The 23,598-nt window shown below is 37.6% G+C and overlaps 1 protein-coding gene across 3 annotated transcripts in view; it reads right to left on the bottom strand.

Annotated features, from left to right (window-relative positions):
• The window catches only part of LOC121330509 (mastermind-like protein 3), a 132,158-nt gene extending 108,756 nt beyond the window's left edge, over positions 1-23,402 (bottom strand). For 2 of the 3 annotated variants that reach the window (XM_041277075.1, XM_041277083.1), the window contains exon 1: positions 23,051-23,133. The gene's annotated coding sequence lies outside the window, so the exon portion shown is untranslated. Of the gene's footprint in view, positions 1-23,050 lie in introns of all 3 variants that reach the window. The other variant, XM_041277091.1, reaches the window with a different exon arrangement.
• Between the last annotated feature and the right edge of the window lie 196 nt (positions 23,403-23,598).

Below are 23,598 nucleotides of genomic sequence, written 5' to 3'. Positions count from 1 at the left end.
ACCAAGGAGAATGAAAGGGCACAGCAGCTCCACTGCTCTTCGACATTGGTTACTTGTCTTCCTGGGATGTTTTCTTAAGTCATGTGTTCCCCCCACCCCCACCCCAGACAGACTGTGAATCGAAGTGCCTGTATTTATAGCACTTTCTATTTTTTCTGTTATTACTCATTAGATATTTTTAGATGCTGCCTTGTCACAAAATCATGGGACAGCCTCAAAGGCCACGTCCTGTTCTCCCCCCAATCCCTTCCTCTGTTGCCCTCTCACACAGAATGTTCCTAGTCCTGTCAGGGACCCGAGTCTGTATGAGCCACCTCCCTCTCTCTAGAAATATCAACTCCGGTACAGCTTCAGAGCATCACAGCACCCTCCGACATTGTGTCTTTGCAGGGTTGTTTTTACAGGCCTGGTGTGTCATACTTACAAGCTGAATCACATCAGTACAGGTTTCTACTGTCACAGAAAAAAATAGAATTGCTGTTTTTCACACCCCCACCCCTTCCGTTAGAAATGATCAATTTATCAATCCGAGTATAACTCGTTCAGAATCTGACCATGTTTTTTAGTGGTCTAAATGGCAATGTACCGAAATGTTGCTGACCGTAGAATATTGATAAACGTGTTAGCTGATGGTTTTCTGTAGTCTTTCCCAGCACTGCTTGCTGCTGCAAGAGCCAAAACAGTTCACAGCTTAGTATAATTTCTTTAATTTAGTTCTCTCAAGATTACAAATAGTTATTTCATTATTGTTTATAACATGCTTACATACAAGTAGTAACATATGCATTTCTTCTGTTGTCAGTCAAGGACATTTGTATATTTCCTGTTCAGGCCTGAACTGTTTGTTATGCCTTTGCCAGATGACAACCACTAACGATACAGTGAAGATAAATTTACCTACAAGAGAATGTTGCAAGAAAAATTAAACTTCCCATCCGCAGCAGGATAATACTTTGATTGTACATACTTAGTTCTTTGCTTGATTATCTTAGGGGATTGGAGCATGGGAGAACAGAAAAGAAAAAAACACAGCATTTTAAAGTGTTCCTTACTATTTTCAACAAAAATGTTAAACTTGTGTTATATCCAGTTCTAGACAGAATTTCTATCATTATCTCACAAACAAATTAAAGCAAAGCATAAATACAATATACTGAATCACTTCTGCTTTCCACTGCAAACGTCAGAGCATATTCAGATCTTCTGCTGCTTTTAGGACTGAACAAAACAAAGCAGTTTTCCCATCACTGCTAATCTAAACCAAGCCACCATTTTCACACTGTCCCTTTTACATCTTTTCACTCAGCACCAGCTTGATGTATATGATCTGACAGGCAGGCTGTTATAGGCTGTCTGGATCACTGTCACCATGACAACAGTGAAAGACAATCCATGATCCCAGGTCCTGGTTACACGTTACAGTGCAGCTTATTCGTTCAAGACCACCAGGCCGAATGGAAAGAGTGTAATTACATTCTTCAGCCCATGGCAAAACTCACCTTTACATCAGGTTCTGTAGCAACAAGCTGTAATGCAAGGCTACAAGTACATGAATATAGTTCAGGTACCAGTCCTTGTTTTGGGATAAAACTACAGGACAATAAAAGTGAAACCTCCTCTGTTTCTAAAAAGGTATTCAGAGCAAAAAAGATTTAAATGGAGATATTTTGAATACACGTTTCTGCTGTTAAAATGACTTCTAAATGAGAAAAGATTATGCACAGGCTACATTTAAATAATAATTCTATTTTACCTATTGGTTATAGGTTATCCACTTCACAACCTAAACCACTGCATTGATACAGTAATACAATGTCATTTGTAATTTTAACATTAAAAGAATAAATTTCTACTGCTTCTGAAACACAAAGCGACTCAGCAAATTGGACTGAAGTTAGCATAGCCCAGGGGGACAAACTAACCCATCCTCCTCATCATCATCATCACAGTTAATACCATCATGATTATGCACATCATGCACCTTCCTATTTCTAGAAGGCTGCTATAAAAATACTGTTTTCTAGTCAAACCTATATTATTACTTCCAGATATTCAAGCAAGCAATTCTGTATTTTGCTCCACAGAAGTAAAACACATACAGTGGTATGGACTGTATAGTAGGCATATGCCTGAGTTTCCTCATTCTGGGATATGGGAAAGCTGTCCATTCTCACTGTACAGTACGTTTTGTTCAGGAGATGCTGCATCACTTGGGGTCCTGCAGTAAACAGCATGCCGTGATTTGTTTGTACATTACAACAGCCTGTTTGCTACCTCCTGTGTACTGTGCTTAGTAATTCTTTTGGATTAGCAATCAAGAACATATTGTCCAGGATTTCTCAGTTGATTACATCGTGAACACAGTGTGCTGCATGTTATGTTGCCTAACACTTCATAAAAATCCACAAGTAAAAAGTGTTTGCCATATAATAGTAATTATGAGTGGGCTATTCAAGCTTGTACAGTTGTCATGCTGGCTGCCATTAGGTAGCCAGAGGATGTCAAAGAGAAAAGGGTTATAAAGGTGGCAACACTAAGAGACACTGGCATTAAATATTTATGACTGCAACAGGCAGGCATTCATAGGAAGCCGGTTTCTGTTTTCTGTTTTCGCTTATAGCTTAGTGAGGCAGGACCCCTGCTTCTCAGCCCACCCCCCCCCAGGAAGGGTTTTCCCACCCCCCACCCCCCCCCCCCCCCCCCCCCCCCCCCCCCCCCCCTTTGAATTAAAATATAATAATTTAATGTAATTCCATTACATTTACATAAAAAAAAAAAAAAAAAAAAAACACCAAATCCTAAGTATGTTTAGCGACAGACTGAGTTTAATTGAACTCTTAAGGAACAGCAAAGACTATCAAAATTGCCATAGATTTGCAATTGAACCCTATGATTCTTCTTGTGGTGGAAGGGGCTGTTGAATTTCAGATTTGTTTTTAGTTGGCTACCGTGAAATTAAAAAAGTACGAGTGCTTATATATAAAAAAAAAAAAAAAAAAAAAAAACAAGCAAACAAAAAAAAAAAAACACAACAACAACAGGTCTTTAAAAAGGGTAAAGATGTCAAAAGCCAGATTGCGAAGTGCAGCAATTATTTACAACAATTGAAAAAACTATTATTTGATTGTTATTTGACTCTCGTCAGACTTGCAGCCCTGCATTCTGCGGCAGATAACCTGCCGTCTATATTGGTTTATTATATTTCCTTGCTTAGTGTGTTTTGACAATGCACAGTACACAGCCTTCCCGAAGCAGGAAGTACGGTATAACTAATTCAGCCAGGTGCAGACCTGAACAGGAGTGAAAACCCATTTTCTAGTGTTCCGGTTCCTGTCCAGGTCAAGTGAAGCCAGATCCATTTGGTGGCTCAGCATGTGCATTTTCTTTTTTCCCTACGACAGATTTTCAAAACACTGCTATCTACAAGCAGGTAAGATCACGGCTGTTTTGGACAATCCCTTAAACATTTGCCACCTGAAGAACATCCGAGACTCAATCTTTGTTTAGAGTCTTTACAAACAGCTTGCTTTAGATAAATCTGAACAAATACAAGCTAAAACAAGCTAAATACAAAGCTAGAACAGAAAAAATAACTTGAAGGCAGCAGTGTATATAGGGTGGGACAAAACACACACACAAATTAAATAAATAAAAGTCAATGGATCTTAGAGATCCCATCAAGTTAATAACGTTCTCTGGGATACTAAATGACTGCTGTGTTCATCCCCCCATCCCACCCCAAGAACTCTTGATGACCTGAAGACAAGCATGAGGGCAGAATGTGCTACACTTGCTTCAGACAGCCTGTCCATGACTTGAGGGGACCAAGAATGGTAAAGCATTTTAGAAGAATTTCAGCAAAGTAGGTACATTGTACAGATTCATTGGTTTTTCAATGGTGCACAGCTTTTGACATATCCATGCAAACAGTAAACCAATAAATCACCAATATCAGACTCATGTGAAGGACATTTCTGTGGTGATGCGTCTAGCCTAAAACAAAGAACCTTTGATCATCAACATGCTTTGAGCTTGCCAGCAATCTGATAACTGAGGACTTATCCAACATAACAAACCAGAACAAGCAAGGTATTTTATTTATTTATTTATTTTTTTAACCAATTTGCACATCAAAAAATTGGGAAATAAAGAGCAGTGAATAAGGGAAGTACAATTTACTGTTCACAGTGCCTAAAGCTGAATGAATGAAATCGGAAAACTGCAAGGGAGTATTTATGTATTACTTAAAAAATGTCTTTTCCTCACTTCATAAAATATGTAACAATGCACTTCTCTGCATAAAACATTACCATATTCCTTCAACTTAACATTTCATAATTAGAATAGAAAGAAATACCTTACAAATAAACGGCAGTAGTAATTTTTGCCGTCCTGAAGTATTCAGTTACACAACAGAAGCAAAGATGAATTCATCCTTAAGCTTCTTCCTGACCTTTCGTAACCTCTCCCTTAATGAAAATGAGCACCCATATTAGATTAAGGTTCTGTGCATGCTGGGGTGGGGGCATGGTAGGTGAAAACCCTGGAAGCACAGATTAAGACAAGCAAATCCTGCTGCTTTACAGAACATTGGCATTAGGGATTTATGATTTATGCAAACAGTAGAGCGTTGGCATCTAAAGACTAGTAACCCTAAAGACTGGTACTGCAGATATTGTGCTGCAAGTAGATTGGAGGAGCCATGAGATCATGATTTTGAAGTCCCAGATGAGCTAGTTGCCCGCTGTGTAGACCAGAGCGCAAGCCAGCCAGCCATCCTTATCTGCTTTGGGTGGCTCTCATGCTCTATAGAGCTAGATATAATAATGATCCCACTGCAAGCGTTGTAACCCTGTAACATCAGTAAGTCGCCTTTTGATAAATGCATCTGCCAAATAATAAAATAATAAAATAGTAAATGCAAGACATGGCATTTCAGCTGTGCTTTATAGCACAACAAGCTTATTATCACTCATTTTTCCGGCAGCCTGCACTTTCTTTGGAAACCAAATCAAGGTTGTCTGGATAATTCTATTCACATGTCCGAGGTCTTCAACGGACCTGGGAATGGCTCCTGTATGTCACTGTCCCTGCTCGCTTGGGGGAACTCAGATATTGTGGTCTAGACATCACATTACTATGCGCTCTCTTTTGTCTAAATGCAAGTACCTGTCCCACCCCACATCTATCGTGGCAACAGATCAACAGAAACAAGGACATTTATTGCATTCAAACAAAGTTCAAAACGCGTAGTTCTTCTAAGTCAGCCTCATGGAAGAACAGTGGAAGGACACTGCAGTATTTCAACAAGGAGAGTTAAAAGTGAGCCCTTATTCCACTTCTACTGGATATCATAAGACACAGTCACCTGTATTTATGCTTCAGTCAGTAAAAAGGAATAGAAGTGAAAGCGTTATTTAACACCTCATTTCACAAACATACGGCCCGCTTGTGAAAATGGAAGGTACCTATTGTAGAGTGGTTAACTTCAGCGTTTTTTGTTAACTTTCAAGTTATCTTTACATTTCATATATATATATAAGATATATATATATAGATATAAATATATCATATAATATAAGTATATATATATATAATATTATAATATATATTATAATATTCATAATGAAGTACTAAATGTTTTTTTTTTATTTTATTAAATGTATGCCAAGTACTAATTGTTGATACAGTAGTATGGGTAAGGTAATTTACTTCTAAATGCTTATTTGAAGGATTACGATAGCTTTAAAAATATTTATATTATCTGTATTTTTTTATTTTATTTTATTTTATGTAAACATTTAGCAAATTAAACAATTGTCTCCTGTACACCAAAAGCTCCTGTTTCATGTGGTGCAGGAAATTAATCTTGGTTGTTCAGCATTGTGGAGTCTTACTTTAACTGGAACTCATGTCTACAGCAGGCTCCTTACACATCTTTAACACATGTCTATTTTCTCCTGGTTTCATGTCTACATTTCTCGGTTTCAATATCAACATTTAATAGGAAAATCAATTCGATATGATGCGTTTTATTTACAATTGTGGCAGGTGGCTTGTCAAATTACAGATCTCTCCACTATGTTGAAAGCAAGCTCTATCACTAAAAAGGCTTTCCCATTGGCTAAGGCATTATCTGTGTTAGGCACCTTGGGAAGTGGCAGGCTTCCTAGATCTTTGCTATCAAGAATCTAATGCTGACCACCACCATGCTTCCTAGATCTTTGCTATCAAGAATCTAATGCTGACCACCACCATGCTTCCTAGATCTTTGCTATCAAGAATCTAGTGCTGACCACCACCATGCTTCCTAGATCTTTGCTATCAAGAATCTAATGCTGACCACCACCATGCTTCCTAGATCTTTGCTATCAAGAATCTAATGCTGACCACCACCATGCTTCCTAGATCTTTGCTATCAAGAATCTAATGCTGACCACCACCATGCTTCCTAGATCTTTGCTATCAAGAATCTAATGCTGACCACCACCATGCTTCCTAGATCTTTGCTATCAAGAATCTAATGCTGACCACCACCATGCTTCCTAGATCTTTGCTATCAAGAATCTAATGCTGACCACCACCATGCTTCCTAGATCTTTGCTATCAAGAATCTAATGCTGACCACCACCATGCTTCCTAGATCTTTGCTATCAAGAATCTAATGCTGACCACCACCATGCTTCCTAGATCTTTGCTATCAAGAATCTACTGCTGACCATCACTAATTGTTCACTCGGGTACCTGCCTCTTTGACTGAAGGTTATTGCTATATGCTGACCACCACCATGCTTCCTAGATCTTTGCTATCAAGAATCTAATGCTGACCACCACCACGCTTCCTAGGTCTTTGCTATCAAGAATCTAATGCTGCTTCCTAGATCTTTGCTATCAAGAATCTAATGCTGACCACCACCAAGCTTCCTGCCTCTTTGCTATCAAGAATCTAATTATGACCACCACCATGTGCTATCAAGTGCTAACCCTGGTGATCGCTGGTGAATTAAGTGTGTACCAAGGTGCTTTCTCCCAAGTTCAAGAGGTGGTCTAGAGTTTTGTTGCCTGCTATAGGCCTATATGAAACTCAATTATCAAAGTGTTGTTCTACACGCAAGTTATTTTCGTAGTGCTGTGCACTAGATGGTGCTGGCGCTTACTAATATACTGTAAAAGAAATTTTGGCTGATCCATGGCAGACAACTAGAAAGAAGAGCAGCTCCTGAGCTCCTAGCCAAAGCACGAAACTCTGACTTGTCACAAAATACAAATAACAAAACATAGTATTTTACCAATTAAGAACTTGCAATTAACATCATAAAAAGGTAAAGGGAAAAAGCTGTATTTGAGCTTCTTCTAATTATATTTTAAACATATATCAATACACTAATAGCAGTTTAGATTACCAATAGTTTATCAAACTGAATCTACTACAACTTATTTTTTCATGTAATATAACACAAACAATAAGGTGCCCCCCTTATTATTTTTATGAAACTGTAGGAACAAGTCCTCTTTTCTGCTTCTATTCACAACTTAAAAACAATCTTTAACCTCCCCAATAAACCCAAAGGCAGCTGCCCGAGCCAGTTTATGCCTGGCAGATTTAATCAATACAGTCTGCGACTCCTTGCATCATGCATAAGGATGTCAAAGGTATCCATCACTTTCAATCTGCCTGCTTGCACTGCTTCTTGGGAAGCAATTGCCTTTCCAGCACTGCGCATTACAGTGGAAGGGATCTAGCTTGCACAATACATGCAAATCGAGCCATTTCAGCAGCAGAGAAGTTCAACAGGTTGGAGGCAGCATAAAAATAAAGGGTTTAGATTCTAGACTGAATTGCCATTCCTTACACAGGTCTCACATTCTAGGGTTTGGAAGCAATACAACAATTTTTTTTTTTTTTTTTAATATTTAAAAAAGCAATATAAAAAGATGGCAATTTAAAACTCCAAAATGTGACCAAGTGCTTTCCTGAGGTTGATTTAATCACAAATTGCAATTCAGGTTCAGTCAGGGTAGAGGTCCAGTGGCAAACAGCCTCAATAACTGGCTACCAATGTCTTGTTTGAACCCTAAACAGACTACTGTATGCATTTAAACCACAGAAAATACAATAAGTTAGAGGGTTCCCATTAGGAATATATTGAAACATACGTCCTATTTTTTTTGCTTAAATCAGTTGAAACACTGACCATTTATAATAAAAAAAAAAAAAAAAAAAACTATGGCAGCTCAAAATATTTGTCCAGTCTTCACTGTTGCCCGTAGTTTATTCTCAAAGCAAGGAAGTGGTAAGTAATATAATTGTGTCCTACGCATATCCACATAGAGCAAGTACTTTAGATTTCCTGAGTAATGTATAAAGCGCATTGATGTACAAAGTAATGAAATGCACAATAACTTTGCTGTTTTTCTTAAAAACTTGACTAAAAATAACAGCACAACATATCACAAGGAAAGACAAAAAATAAAATAAAAATACAAACTTAATAAAGCACTTGCAGTTACTGATCACCAGCACAGCGTTTGCTTCTTAAATGGAAAACCCATCTTATTTACCAGAAAGGAAGTATTATGTACTACTCAGAGTCCACAAAAAGCTTGACCACAGTGTAGTAACACTCCATCTCAACTAACAACCCGAGGTCCATGCTCACTTCCTGCACTTCACTTTGCAAAACCCACAACAACCAGCCAGAGAAAAGCTTCAGAGCTCACTTTCTATAGTACTGTAACAAGTGAATAATGATTCCCTCTCATGATGTATTTAGATTCAAAGGTCCCCCCCGTTATTTTGCTATTGTGTGTAATATTATCAAATGATGAGGTTTTCTTTGGCCCTTTCTGCTGCTCACTTAGCGAGAAGCAATTACTGAACTGGAGTACCTAATAGTTATTGATGCGGCCTAGCAATGCAGGGAACATACATAAAAATTTCATGGCATATGCTCAATGTTAGGTGTGGACTGAAGCTGCAGCAACCAGGGCTAGCTGTGAAGCCAATTACCAAAGGAAACTAATGAGATTCTCTTGTTCATTCAATCTGACTAGGAAGGAAGAGAATTTCACCCAGTGAAACGGAATTTGCCTAAAGTTGTAAATAAATTAATTGTCATATTTATCGTTACATGAAAAATACATCTGAAGGTCACTTTACTTGACCCAGGAAGAAACTGAGTGCCCAGCAGATTACACAAAAACTGCAGGAAGTGATATATAGTAGTGATATACTGTATATAGTATGATATGGTAGCACTGGGAAGAATACCCAAGCAAACATTGTGTTTAAATGTATTCTGTTAATGTTGCCAGATTCATAATCTAGGAAATGTTAAAACAAACTGTTCAATTGAAAAAACTAATGAATGTCACTGATTTATGGGCTGATGTATTAGGGTTTATTTTAAAGTGTTAGTTTTCAAATAAATATTTCCTAATGCTTGATTAAAAAAAAAAAAAAAAAAAAGGTCTTGAACAAGCTGGACCACTGGAGACATTTACTTGGTTGGAGTTTATGCAGTTCACCCAGAAACTGTCTATCTGCTTCACCATCATGCCTTCTGAAGAAACTGTTACAATATACAAAATAAATCAGGGATGGAAATAAATCTAATCGCATAGCAGTTTCTCCCATTCCAGGTTTTCCTACAAGCTTTATTAGCCACAGTGTATAGATAACAGGCTCAGCTGTGTCTCATTAAACTAAGTAAAACAAGCGCAACAAGAGCCACGGGTTCAAACTGACTATGTACTGGAAGTGACCTTACGATACATGACCTGATAGACTAAATCTAGTTAATCTGACGAGACAATTTCCATAAGTTTTTAGATGGATCTTAAAAATCTAACCCTGTTTTAATTTTTTTTTTGTAGTAAAATTGAATATATGTATATAATATAATTATATATATATATATATATATATATATATATATATATATATATATAACATCATGTAATCAAAGAAACTTAATTATATTGCAAAAGTCTACTGGAAGCCATAATAGTAGTACAGTATTATAGGTTAGATTTCAAAATGTCACATATAATTCCAGTACATGGGAAAACTACAAAGCGACATGTAATTCAATATATTAGCATAACATCATTCTGCATGTTTCATTTGACTTTATGAAGCAAAATTAGTTAATTCTATGGAATGCAAAACTTTTGGCCATAGCTGTACAAATACAGAGCTTTTGGTTATGTATTTCGTCCTCATCGCAAACATACTAACTGAAAACACGTCACAGTAAAACCTACAATTACCAAATCAGTGATTGCTTTTGCGGAAGTGTAAACATTTTCAAGGAGTTAATCAAGTCCATGAACACACTGTATCCAGATGAAAGCCCCTGCCTACTGCTAACACAAGCACATACATACAAGTTCTTCACCCCTAGATATGATCCTGAGTGACTGATGCTTTACACTGCTTAGTTAGTTGAGGTGACATTTAGAATATTTAGTTCCATTCAGTGAACTGAACACTATGGTTCCCCAGGATTATGCACATATTTATTTTCTACTTTATTTTCACAGCTTGTCTTAACTACATAACTGACAATCAAACTGATGTAAAATGTAGACACCCAGTACAAAAGCAGCCTACACTACTCACAACTTTACAAAATAGCCAACCCAAATTCCATTAGAACCCAACTCCTAATTAGCTTGTTTTCTTAGAAATGGCAGCTGCAGTTCCAATTTGGTTTATCTTTCATATTTATTTTCACCATACCGTAACACATTAGAACCAAGATTCACATTTGCTTCCAAAAACATCTCTATGGGATCATGTTCCTAATGTACATGGTTATACTGCTGTCATCACTGAACTCTTTTGAAGGCAGCTGACTCATCACTGCTTTAAAGTGGGGATTTTTTTCACATCTGCAAAGTAAATATCACTCCGCTCGGCACAGGCCGCTCCGGATTTGTCCTCTGTTGTGCTACGGTGAAAATGTGTGCGGGAATGACTAGTTCATCTATTTTTAAACATTTTCTCATTTGATTTAATTGAGAAGACTGCAAGGAACAACAGATGCCACCACACTGGCATTAGCATTTAAACGTTGACTTACTAAGTGTTTAAGCTGGCAGCCTCCATTTGTCGACCACAAACACGGGCACACATTGGCTAAATGTGTTGTACTGCTAGCCACAGCTGTAGAAATATGCTGGAAAATCGATTTTTCCAATTACGAGACTCACTCTTAGTGTAGCTAAATTGTATGGACAAATTAACCTTGGTGATTCCTGACAGCCAATTACAGAACAAACTGTTTAGCAAAACATCTTTACCTGCAGACATCCTTCATTGTCTCGAGCTATGTCAACCCAAGACCAGTCTTAAATAACTTGGGAAAGATAGCTGTACCAAACCGACTGACATCGAAAGCTTGGGCATTCTGATTGATCGTCCATGATACTGTACCTATTACCTATAACCAATTCTTGTTCCAGCTTACAGAGAAGTGCCACTTTTTGGGCATACTGTAGCAGATTCATTCTGCAGCTATTGTGTCTCTTTTGTCTGAAAAGCTCATTTACTTTAAAATATGCCATACTTGGCATATTAAGGAGGCCTTTGAACCTCCTGGAAAGCATGAAATCGAAATTGTAATTGCAGAGTGCTGAATATTTTTTTTCCCCCCATACTGTCAAAAGAAATGGATTTTAATTGGTACAGCCACCCTCTTTAATTTCGTTAGCGGTTGTTAAATTTCACTGTGGCAACCAGCCATCAATTAAAATAACCAAATCAACATCAATGGACAAGCTAAAGGAGAAACATTCAGGGCTGCCTAATTCAGTATTCCAGGTCCATAAACATTTGTCTATATTTTACAAGTTTCATCAGAACACCCACACAGACCATGATGATCCCTGAGGCCTGGTCAGAAGGCCCTGTGGGTTAGGAGGCCTGAGTCTGGGTCAACAAGTAGAACACAATTGTTTGGTCCAGTTTAATGCTTTTGTGTAATGTCTGTTCCCTTTGCCCTGGAGTGTGGTGGACAGGCGTGAGGCCTAGTCTCAGGGGGGGAAGTGGTAAAGTTTACATTGTAATGCATAAATCCTGCTCTGTGGATATCAGACGACAGGTCTCTAGTGCTGCCAATCCAGCACCTTTTAGGATGAACTGTGCAATAAAAAAGCGTTCTTTTTTTTTTGGTCCTTTTTTTAAAACTTCAGTATTGTGTGACACCAATGCTTGGCAAAGCCATTCAAATTATATTTCTAGCTCAATAAATAACATTAGAAATGTAATACTGGGTTATGAAAATTCCCCATTCCACACCTGTATGTTTTTTTTCCTGATGGCCAAGGATTGTCTGAACATACCACCCCTGGGGCTTTTGGCAGGCAGGACCTGCCTTTGTTAATTCCAGTAACGTGGTTACCTCAGCCAAGTGACCCTGTGCCAAATATTAATGCCTGTGAAGATGCTGGGCCAGTTGAGGTGCCTGGTTTAACATTGTTTATTGAAAGTTAGAAGTTAAGAACAAGCTTAAGCTGTATATGAACTGGATACGGACATAAATAATGAACAGCAGCTACACATTTATCTCAAAAGCACTGGCAATAGAAAGGCCACAGGAAAAGTCCAGATTGAGTCAACAGCACCTGCAAGTAAAACCATCAGCGGCCTTCTGCTTTCAAACAACTTCTACATGGAACATCTTACCAAACATCGTGGTGAGATATTGAACAAATCATTCAAATCTGTCCAAATTCTTTTCAGCTGCAGTTCAGAAACTGAAGTAGACAAACATTTGGGTTCATGCCTTCACTGATAATGGCAACTTTCAGAAAAACCTGTCGTTCGTTAAAGCATCCCTAACTGCATCCCTAAGTCATTAGCCAGTGTGTTTAACATCAGATCTGTTCATGCTCTATGCCTAGTCAATGAACGTAGAAACTACGTCACCATGTCACTGTTAATGAGGGTTATTTTCCCTGTCCTGTCCCTTCTTTATGCCCCTATTTGCTTAATGTTCAAGCTGCCAACTTTTCGGCCTAGCTCTTGCAGTAAAAGCCAACCCGGCAATGCTGATTGTTCAGGCATTCAGCTGCTGCCCACTTACAGGTCATTGACACAGATAAACTATCAGATGAAGAAAGCACGGAGAATGCTCAATTAAATATCAAGCCACATAAACAGGTTGTGTCATCACTTCGAAAAGAATTCACGCCACATTAGTCAATACTGCAATTTTGTCTTCCAGACTTAATTCCAATTTGGTTTTCAAATGGGAACATCCCCCCCCCCCCCCATTTACAATTCATATGCTCCTAGCCGCACAAGTCTTATCTATTTTCAGAAGCAACAATACAGGTCGGTGTTGTAAAAGTAGGCCCATCTCCTTTCTTATTCTTATCTCCTATAAATGCTGTTCTAGTCAGCACAGAATAGGAACCATTATCAATTTGTCCGATTTTTTTAATGCTGGCAAAGGCTGCTAGGAATACCCAGCGGCTAACAGGAATGTCATCACTGAGGAAAATTAAAATGCTCTTAAACCTACTAGGGGTGGGTTATTATAATATTAAAATTGTAAAACCACATTCATGATTGATGTCATTTTTTGTATGTGTTTTCTATATCCGATATAAAACATGCAGTAATATACAGTAGTCAGAAATCAAGCATCTAATCAGTATAGTCTGGGATGTACAATTTTTGAAAAAATCTTCTTGTCCATGGAACAAAAGGCCAGAAAAATCTACTTATTCTACTTAATCTACTTAAATCTATTTGCCCCTTCCCCGTCGCCCAAAACACACAAAAAAGTATACTATAACTTAAAGGATTTGGGCTTTACTTAACAGTGAACACAATCAATCAGTGATTAACAGGGGCGATCTAACCTTATAGTTTGACTGGGTCACTAAATTCAAGATACACAAAACGTTCCCTGTGACTTCAACAAATTTAAAAACAATTTATAACATACATTAAGCATGCGTTCCTTTCAGTGCAGTTTGGAACACGCCAGTTTGTTCTCTATAAGCTGAATTCAACTCCTGATGTACAGGTGTTTTAGTTTGTTCCATCACAGATACAAAATAATTGCCAACTATTACCACTGTTTTGTGGAATTCAGATTTTTCTTGACATTTTCAGTTTTGTAACTGCTAAACACCAGATTTTTAAAGACTTCCGCAATTCATTTTTCAGAAACCTACGCGGCTCTCTAGAAATGTAATCGGACTGTCTTTCTAGCAACAGACCAAACATAGGAAAAATAAATAAATAAATAAAAAACACTTGTCCATTGGGCAAAGTATAATGGCAAATCTTGTTGTCCCAGGCATCGGGCGACACGACTTGCACCGCCCTGTACAGTGATATGAATAGGGCAGGGTATTCACGACAACATACGTATCACGATACAGTAAACATAAAAATCACACAAGTGCCTCATTTGCTTGTGCAAGTGTTTGCAACAACAATGGTAAATCACTTTTGGTCAAATAAGCTTCATGGCCTGTTTTGCTTTTGTTTCCTGTTTATTCTTTAAAATACATATTTTGTACATGTTTAAATAGATTGTGCGAACTGGTAATTGTGCAGTGTAACATGGGAAATGGACAGCTGCTGCTCCCATGCTCAGTGTCAGTGAGGTCCTGATCAGACAGCATGCAACAGACAGCTCTTACTACATGTTACTGTTTATTTTTCAGTAAAAACAAGTTTAAATTGCAGTGAGTTTGTTCTGCTATTTACAATATTAAATACTTAATGTTTACAAAAACACTCAAACACATTTGGTCACCGTTACAACTGTTGCATGAAACTGGGGTTACCATATTCTGCTGCTTTTAATACAGCACCTATCTGCGCTTATAAGCATTTGTATTAAATTGTTATTTTTATTATATTTGTTACCATCCTTCTCGCACTTCAGTTTATTAAATCATGTGATATGCGTTTTTCCACCCCTACAAACCAACGTCACAGCATATTCATAAATATTGGCATGACTTTAAAAGGGAAAGTCAGCATTTTTGTGTTACAGGCACCAATGCACCTAACCCTAAAAAAAACAGTTTACCACTTACCACCATGCACCACTTCGACAGGGGCAGAAGGAAAGGCGGAGTTGACTATCTTGTCTATATAGAACATCTTTGACAACTCTAATAACCAAAAAAAAAAAAAAAACCTTCATACAGTGAATGGTAGGTGAGGCTGCTAGAGTTAAGTGACCAGATTTTTCCATCCATAGACTGGGACAGCATGGAAAGCTGTATGGTTTTTATTTTCATTTTTGTTTGATCTAATATCGCATTGAAAGTGAATGCAGAGACACGTGGTGATAATCAGAGTGTAATCTTTTACTTTCAAAACTTTTGTGAATAAATGACTGCCTTTGTAATTTCATTTCTACACAACAAGTATAGTTATTACATTACACAATAACAATTCAAAAATATAAAATTCCGAGATTCTATTTTATTGCTGATTTCTGCTGCAAATCCAGTCCCTTTTCTGCCTAAGAAACTGCATCTTCCCTCTTTGATTTCCACTTTCCATCTTGCTGATTGCATCACTTAAAACAAAAGGAACCTGTTAAACTTTATGAAATTTCCTGTCTACTCCATTTTTCAGTACCTATCAATGATCATGAGAAAGTATCTTCTGGCAATCTAAATTAGATAACTATGTATTTTATGAACGCTAATTTCTTTGTTGATCTTGGCTGGAGTATTTTTTGAGTCAACGGTATATGCTGAGCAAGGTATAATGAGAGTGAATTGGATTCCATTTCTGATCAAATGAAATGTTATCACTACTTTACTTACTAAAGGAATACTTTTCCTTAATCTTCCTTAATACAAGCATACACAATAGCCTATGTAAAATGCAGAAAAGTTTTCATAAGTTAGAAGATAATGTGACATGACAGCGCTGATTTCTGCAATTGTCGCCTATAACTACAGACGAAAGCAAAGTCGTCTGCACATATAAAAATATCACGGATGAAGAGTATAGTTCCAACTCAATACAATGGTACCTGTATGAGTCTTATTGTTAGACTACAGTAGTCTAACCTCTTCAGGCAGCAAGAGTGAAGATTCAGGTGAGGATAGCCTCCAGTTCATTTTAGCAACAGTCAGTGGATAAACCCACCTGCAATTCTCCGTGATTGGTTGCAAATATGAACTTTGACTGTTCAGTAATTCTCCAGATTTGCACGGCGCTGTACAGCTGCTTTTTAATGCTACTGGTCGTTCAAGCTTCCCTTTAGTCACATCAAGTGTCAGTGTACTGTAATAAGTTAAATATAATTGGTAGTAACACATGAAAATACAATATTCTGTTACCGGTGCGACGATGCTTGGGGGGACGGACGAAATGAGCGTCCCAAGAAAGGTTGTGGTGACACCGAGACCAGAGTTCCAAAAGTGGGACTGTCCCATCCAAAATGTGATGTCTGGTCACCTTAGCTACAATACAAGCCAATAAATAATATTCTCTAATTATGAGTGCAGACACAAATTTAATGCATGCTCGTATTCATATTGGTGGACTAAATTGTACTTAAACAACAAATAAATAAAATAAAAAAACAGTGTGTCAATACAGGGGTCACTGCATCCATAAATCATTGTCAAGAAAAATATCACGGTTTACTGTGTGAATTGGCAAACCCATAAGAGTCAGAACTTAAAGCTAGACCTATCACCTAAAAGAATACATTGAATTATTCAAGAACAGGAGAGTTGGTGGCAAGGCATGTTGTGAAGCCAGGTGACTAAGAAAAAAAGCAAAGTCTTTCTCTCTCTCTCACACACTGAGGAATCCTCTTTGCACTTCCAGCACAGGAGCCAATGAATACTTTTTTTATTACCGCACACAAAACTTGAGGAAACGGATTTAGTATTTTCTCTTCACACAGAGCAGTTTACCAAGTGAGACGTCAACAATGTAGATTATACTGTCATTTCTACTAAGTAATCTGCTAAAACAAAATTACAGGCTGCCATTGATACCTTGCGGAAAAGAGAGACGTTAGCTAAGAAGGTGAATTAACATCAGACGCATTATTACCATTCGATACACCAAATTGTCCCCATGTTAAAAAGCTATGAGAACAAAGGTGTATAGAAATGTAAAGAAAAAAATGTATAGAATAAAACTGCATCTACTATACTGCTAAAGTGACTTAACTGCAAGCCCATTCTGTCACGTGCGTTTCACAATACACAGAAACTTAACAAGAATGGCATATCTACGTGGCAGGAGAAGTAGTAGAGGAATTAATTTACATTAACATTTATTATCCTTGCCCAATATGGTTCTCAAACATGTCTCCAGTTTTCAGGAAAAAAAAAACAATAAAAAAAAGAAAATATTTTACATCAGTCAAAACGGAGGATATGACTAACTAAAGCTCCTCTTTGGGCATATCATACGAACAGCAATCCTTGTTGAGAGACATCTAAGGAACTGCCAGCATGTTCCAACGCCACAGAAACAATTATTTTCACCTAGACTGTGTCCACTCTGTTTTGATTCAATGTGCCATTCACACACAAAAGATGCTTGCCGCTCCTCAATGCGATGCCTCAATATTTCAAATGGGAGCACAAATTAGGGGCAGCGACTTTACTTCTTTTGCCCTCACCCCCATGCTGATTTAAAGAATAAATCCTCCTTTTAAGAGAACTGTAGATTGTGTTTTAAAATCGAGTTAGACAGCAATTACATTGTCATTCAAATTAAATGCTTATGTGACCAAATTTAACACAGCATATTTCACACTTTCAGAAGGAATTGCTTTGAATCTTGAACACTGGTTATTGCAAAATGAAATAACCCCCTCCCAAACTGTTAAAAGTTAGTATTTTAGTTTTACTAGTTCGCTGTCTAAAGCATTAATGCAACTTAGAGTTAAAATAAAGCACTTCATCAGATAACATAATGAGATAAAAGGTAGAATGTAATAAATTGTTAATTGCAATGAAAATTAAGTTGATGTAGATAGTAAAGTTTTCAGTCATATGTTTTACTTGTATAAATATTGCGTCTTCTTAAAAGCAGTATGCAGCATGAGCAGGAGCTCAGGTGAGGTGACAAAACAAATGATTCCTGTCTTTTACACAAACATATTACAGATTTAATTTTACAGTCATCTGTGTAGGTTCATGTGGAATAAACAGTCTGTAGTTCAGCCAGATTTCCAGCTTGACTAGAAAAAAAAAACATTGCTTTAACTGAGGAAAAGAAAAGTGTTCCACTGTTTTATCAGGCCAGGTCGGATCCAGGTCTGCTAACAAGAATTTTAGAATCGGGTCGGGTCGGGTAAATAATTGTCAGCTTGTGGTAGGGTCGGGTTGATTAATTTGGACCAGTGAAAACCTCTAATGTCAACCCTTTCTGAGAATGCTAGACTGGACTCTTCACATTCAAAGTGCACATAGGAATATTCTCTGGAAGTCAGGGATAAATAAAAAGTTGTAACTCCCTGTGTGAAGTTTAAAAAAAGTACAGACAAAATCAACTGACAGGCTAATGCAAGTTTTAGATAGAAAAAAGATTTTGGAACACAAGGCCAATGAATTAATACTAAACATGTACCCTATCTATTGGACCTGTTGACTGCAAACCACTTAATTACAGTTCTAACAACTACAAATCTTTTGTATGAGCCAGCTTGAAGCTCCACAGCGGCACCTTTTAGCCGAAAGGTACTGACGCTCCAACCAAAATAAATTTAGAAATACTTTTTTTTTTTTTTTTTTTTAAATCTACTTATTTATGGGTTATCCAGTGCCAAAGAAAAAAAAAAAAGCTATAAAGGTGATTTAGCAGAGGAAGATAAAACCTAATGCCTAGCCTTTACATAAGGTAGACCCATACATGAATTGGCAGAAGCAGTGAAAAGTTAATATTGCAAGGACAAAACAATATTGAAAATCACAGCTGATGCTCCCCGACACACTGCAGAACACACACAAGACAAAAAATTTAAAATGCAGCTGCACACACACACCATACTCTCCACTTACATGACGTCACTGGCAGGTATGTGAATGCCAGCTAGCAAGTTAATTATAGCAACTGGGCACTCATCCCAGGCAATAGTAACAATGTGATACCAAGAGCTCTGTGATTGCACGATTCATTGCATTCATGCTAAACAAAGTTATGAAGCCTGCGTATGTGGGACTTCACTCACCGGTCATGTAACACACTTGATTTCTAACACACCTCTTTAAAAGAAGCATCTCCCATTGGGGCAATAGTGCTTTAATTATGGTCTGTGTATGATTACTAACAGGACCTGTTGAAATACACCATTTAGTTGAAGGTTTAGTGTGAAATTCCAAACTACTGTAAGATGTACAACCCATGAAATGAGTGCAGTTATCTAGATACGACGACTGTCAGACCTCTAGTTTTATGCTTCTTTTAAGTATTAAAAAATAAATAATAAATGGCTGTCTTTTTACTGGCCTTGACCTTTCAGAAGTCAATACATAATAGTGTAAGAACATTTTTAAAACTAGAAGCTCCAAAAAGGAGGTAGAGATAACCAATTAATATTATTATCAACTTTATTAACCAAAAGGTTATTTTTTCATATGTGGGGAGAGTGGTCCTCTAGCAAGACAAATACACTTTTTCAAATCAAGTTAACCCTCATCGAGTTACTGGCACTTTAATTCAATATGGATTCTATGCAATCAGATTGCATGTGATTCTAATAGCTTACCATACAAACACTCTATGTGAATTCTTAAATGATTATTCATACACATTTATTAAAAAAGACAGCACATCTATTTTCAATGAAGAAAAGTACGATGGACAGTCGCTTATTAGAACTCCTGACCAGCTGACACAAACTTAGTTTTGTTTGTCAAGTGTTTCAGATAGCAGAGACTGTATTGAGCAAGGCTTTGCTGTAACACTGCAACATACGTACTGGATAATCCAGTTGTGATTAATCAAGTAGAACCGAATAGAGGCTAGCAATGCTCTTCCTACACTGTTTCTGTGTTAAAGTATCTTTTGCAGTGCAGTTTATGCCACTCTCAAAATCAGTGTATATACACCATGATGACTGAGTAATACCATGCTTGAATCTAGTGTCCGCTGTGAGGGTAAAACATATTTTAACGAGATAGGGGGTCCAGAACAGTACTAGGACTTGGAACCACATCTAAATTCACTTGCAGGTAAATCGGAGGTCTACTCTCCACTTTTGAGACTGTTCCTTGTGACAAGGATTTTACATTTAAACAGAAGCATGTGTTACTGTACATAAAACACTGCAGGAGTTTTCATTTAGTGTATAAAACCCAATGATAAACGCACAACAGAATGTGGAACACAGACATCTGAAACAATGAATTCACCTACAAGGCAAGTAGCTGTTTATGCAACTGTTGACCCTGTTTTTTTTTTTGTTTTTTGTTTTGTTTTGTTTTTTTAAATTAATTCTTGGTCGGTTCTATGAAGACATGTTAGCAAAATCAATGTATACAGATCCACAGAGCTTGAACACTGAAACAGACAATCGTCATAGTTTGCTGGGGGAGTCTAACAAAAGACAATATCAAGTTAACCCAATGAATATAGCACTACTTATTAAAATAGCTTTTGAATATCAAATGCCTTTGCGATTAAATTGTGCAACGTATACTAGATTGTTAACAGTATGCTGTGTGTGTCTGTCTATGCATGGGTATTTGTCATAATTGGAAGTACTGTAATAACAGCACTGCTTCGTTTGATGAAGTACAAAAAACAAAAGGAATTAATGTTAACTTTGTGATAAACACACTCCGGATAATTTCTATTCCAATATGATTTTATACAATAGCTCATGAGATTTAAATATTTTCTTGAAGGTCACTTGCAAAATGTTTAATACATTTCTGGACTGTTGAGAACCATTATCTAATAATACACAAGCAGCAAAGGTGAGGTTAAATGAAGTTAAATCAATGGGAATTGATCCTCATTCCACAGGATGTATTACAGATACTTAATTTTCATTATGCCAGTTGTATAACGTAACCCCTTTATCCTCCTTGTGGAGGGTCTTACTGGCAAGCAACCCTGTAAAAGGGCAGTATACCTTTAAGTGGTAATCCTGTTGAATCTATGGTGTTTGTTGCCAACCAGCTAATGGGCGGTTCAGCCTATGTCCACATAACCCAGAGGGAGGTCTCTTTCTATTACAATCGCTACCTCTTAAATGGCTTTTAAAGGGACACTGCCCACTTTATTACTGTCCGTTTTTCAAAAACCTCAAATGAATAATCCTAGGCTAATGCATATACACACAGGATTAATAATTCCTTAAGGACTTTCCTATAAATGGTTAAAAATTAATAATTTAGCCAGTTTTAGATAGCTTAATAAACCGTAAACTCAGTCACAGGTGAGACATCTTTTGCGCTGCAACAACCCCATAAATGAGTAAATTACCGTTTACACAACTTGTACTTGACAAATGAAAAAAGGGAGTAAAGGCTAACACTTATGTTTAGTCTAAAATATCTTATTTAACAAACTAAAAATACAGAAGCAACCCTAGACGTTTCCTACCACTTAAGCAAATCTTATTTCAGGATCATGGTACACTGGAAGGTTCGCAAACATGGGCCGAGTCTCTAGTCTTCGGGAAGGGAAACAGTCATCAGCAGGCTGATATAAGTGACACGGCTAGAATACATGATTCAGACGCACAGAGCATTGGTACAGAGACAGCAGTCTCGTCGTCCAGCTCGAGTGGCTTCTCAGTAATATTTACATACAACGTTGATTTAATCTATTTTAATTAAAAAGTATAACGGCTTTGACGACGATGGGTTATATAGTTTGACAATTAACAGTAAACCTACAAACACTAAGTATTTAAAAAAAAACGAAAAATATAGCATAGTGAAAAAAATGCATTTAATCAATGTTACAGTAGTTATCTGTGATGAACTGTAACTGTAGGGTTAATCATTTACCTGGCATACCCCCCTTTACACTTCGGAGACAGTCACCAAACCTTTCTCTCTCAGCTTGGTAAGATAGGCTACCTAGCAGTATCAAAAGTCAGAGATTATGAGGGAACACCAACTGTGTCACGGTAACAAAAACAAACAAAAAAAGGTATTTTGCACTTCGTGGTCTCGGTTAGCTTACAGTAGCGTTTCCTGTTTCAAAAGACAGGTACATGTTTTTCAAATCTTTACAAATCGCACAGTCCGAAACCATGGACTGGCAGCCCTGCATAAAGCAGGGGCTGTTTTGTAACTCGGTTGACAATGTAACACTACCACAACGAGAGCGAGAGCTGACACGATTGTTTTCTAAAACACTTCTCTGTTGTCAAAATGATGCCACCATTCAACTTGGCAGCATGCAAAAGTAGAAAGTAACTATCTGAAAACAGTACTTGAGGTTGGTATAGGGAAGTAAGAACTTCAAAATCGCCAACATATGCGTACGAGTGCGCTCTGCTACAAGTTAATCAAATAAAACAAGTATGAGGTTAACGTGGCTGTTGCTGAAAGTTCAAGTCGCTGTTGTATTTTATTAAACGCACTGAGGGTACCTTAGTTAAAACATCCTACACAATTAGGTTATGTTGTGCACGACCGCCGCATTATCACACAGAGCATTAATAATGCTACTTTATGAAAGCAAATTCAATTTGAATATGCTTGTCAGTACACTGTCAATTTTTTCTTCTAGTCCTTTTCAATACCAACTATATAAAAAAAAAAAAATTAAAAAATCCACTTAATACTAGCCCAGTTCTTTTTCAAGGGACAAGTAATTTGTTTTATTAAAGTGCTCCAAACAATATGTGGTGCGTTTCTTCCATCCTTTTAAAAAGCAATGCAACATTGCCCTCAAAAGGACTACACCACCACAGAAAGTTTCTTGCCTTGGTGTGTGTGTGCGGTGTTAAAATAAAACTCAAACTGTGTTGTATGAGTAAACTTTCAACCACTGTTTTATTTATTCACATCTGCATAAAACAGATCATATCAAAACATAGAAGGGGTGGGGGGTAGGGTTTCTTACCGCTATCAATGTGGTGTTTCTCTGTTCTGCTGTCGTAGCAGACTCCGGGTCTTGATGTTTGTTTTGCTTATTGTTAGCGGATTTTTTTGCTCTCTGTTCCAAGCTTCTCTGGTAGAGGCTGACCGTCTCCCTGCGTTCTATCTCCAGCTGTTCCGCCTGGGCTTGCTGGTACCTGTTTTCGCAGTTTACATGATGTCTTCTGCAGCCTTCGATCCGCTGTCTCAGTCTCTCCACCACTGTGCTGTGCTTAGGAATGCTCACATTGTTACTGTTGTTATTAGTGCTGATGCCGCTGTTTATATTATTGTTAATGCAAATGCTACTGCCATTTCCAGCAGTGGGGGCTGCAAAATCCCCCTACCGTTTGATTCGGTAAGGTCGTCACCCCCACTTCGGGGGTGATACAATTTTTATTTCAAAGAAAGTTTCTTTTGCAAGTTTTACAAAGGGGGGGGGGGGGAGGGGGGGTTGGGGGGGGGGGGGGGTATAAGAAAGGGGAAATCAAAAGACTAAGAAGAAGCGGAATCTGCTTCTCACATTCGGGAAGA

This window comes from Polyodon spathula, chromosome 2 (assembly GCF_017654505.1).
Source record: "Polyodon spathula isolate WHYD16114869_AA chromosome 2, ASM1765450v1, whole genome shotgun sequence".
NCBI lineage: Eukaryota > Metazoa > Chordata > Actinopteri > Acipenseriformes > Polyodontidae > Polyodon > Polyodon spathula.
Note: the sequence above shows the minus strand (reverse complement) of the source record. Positions and strands in the feature narration are given on the sequence as shown.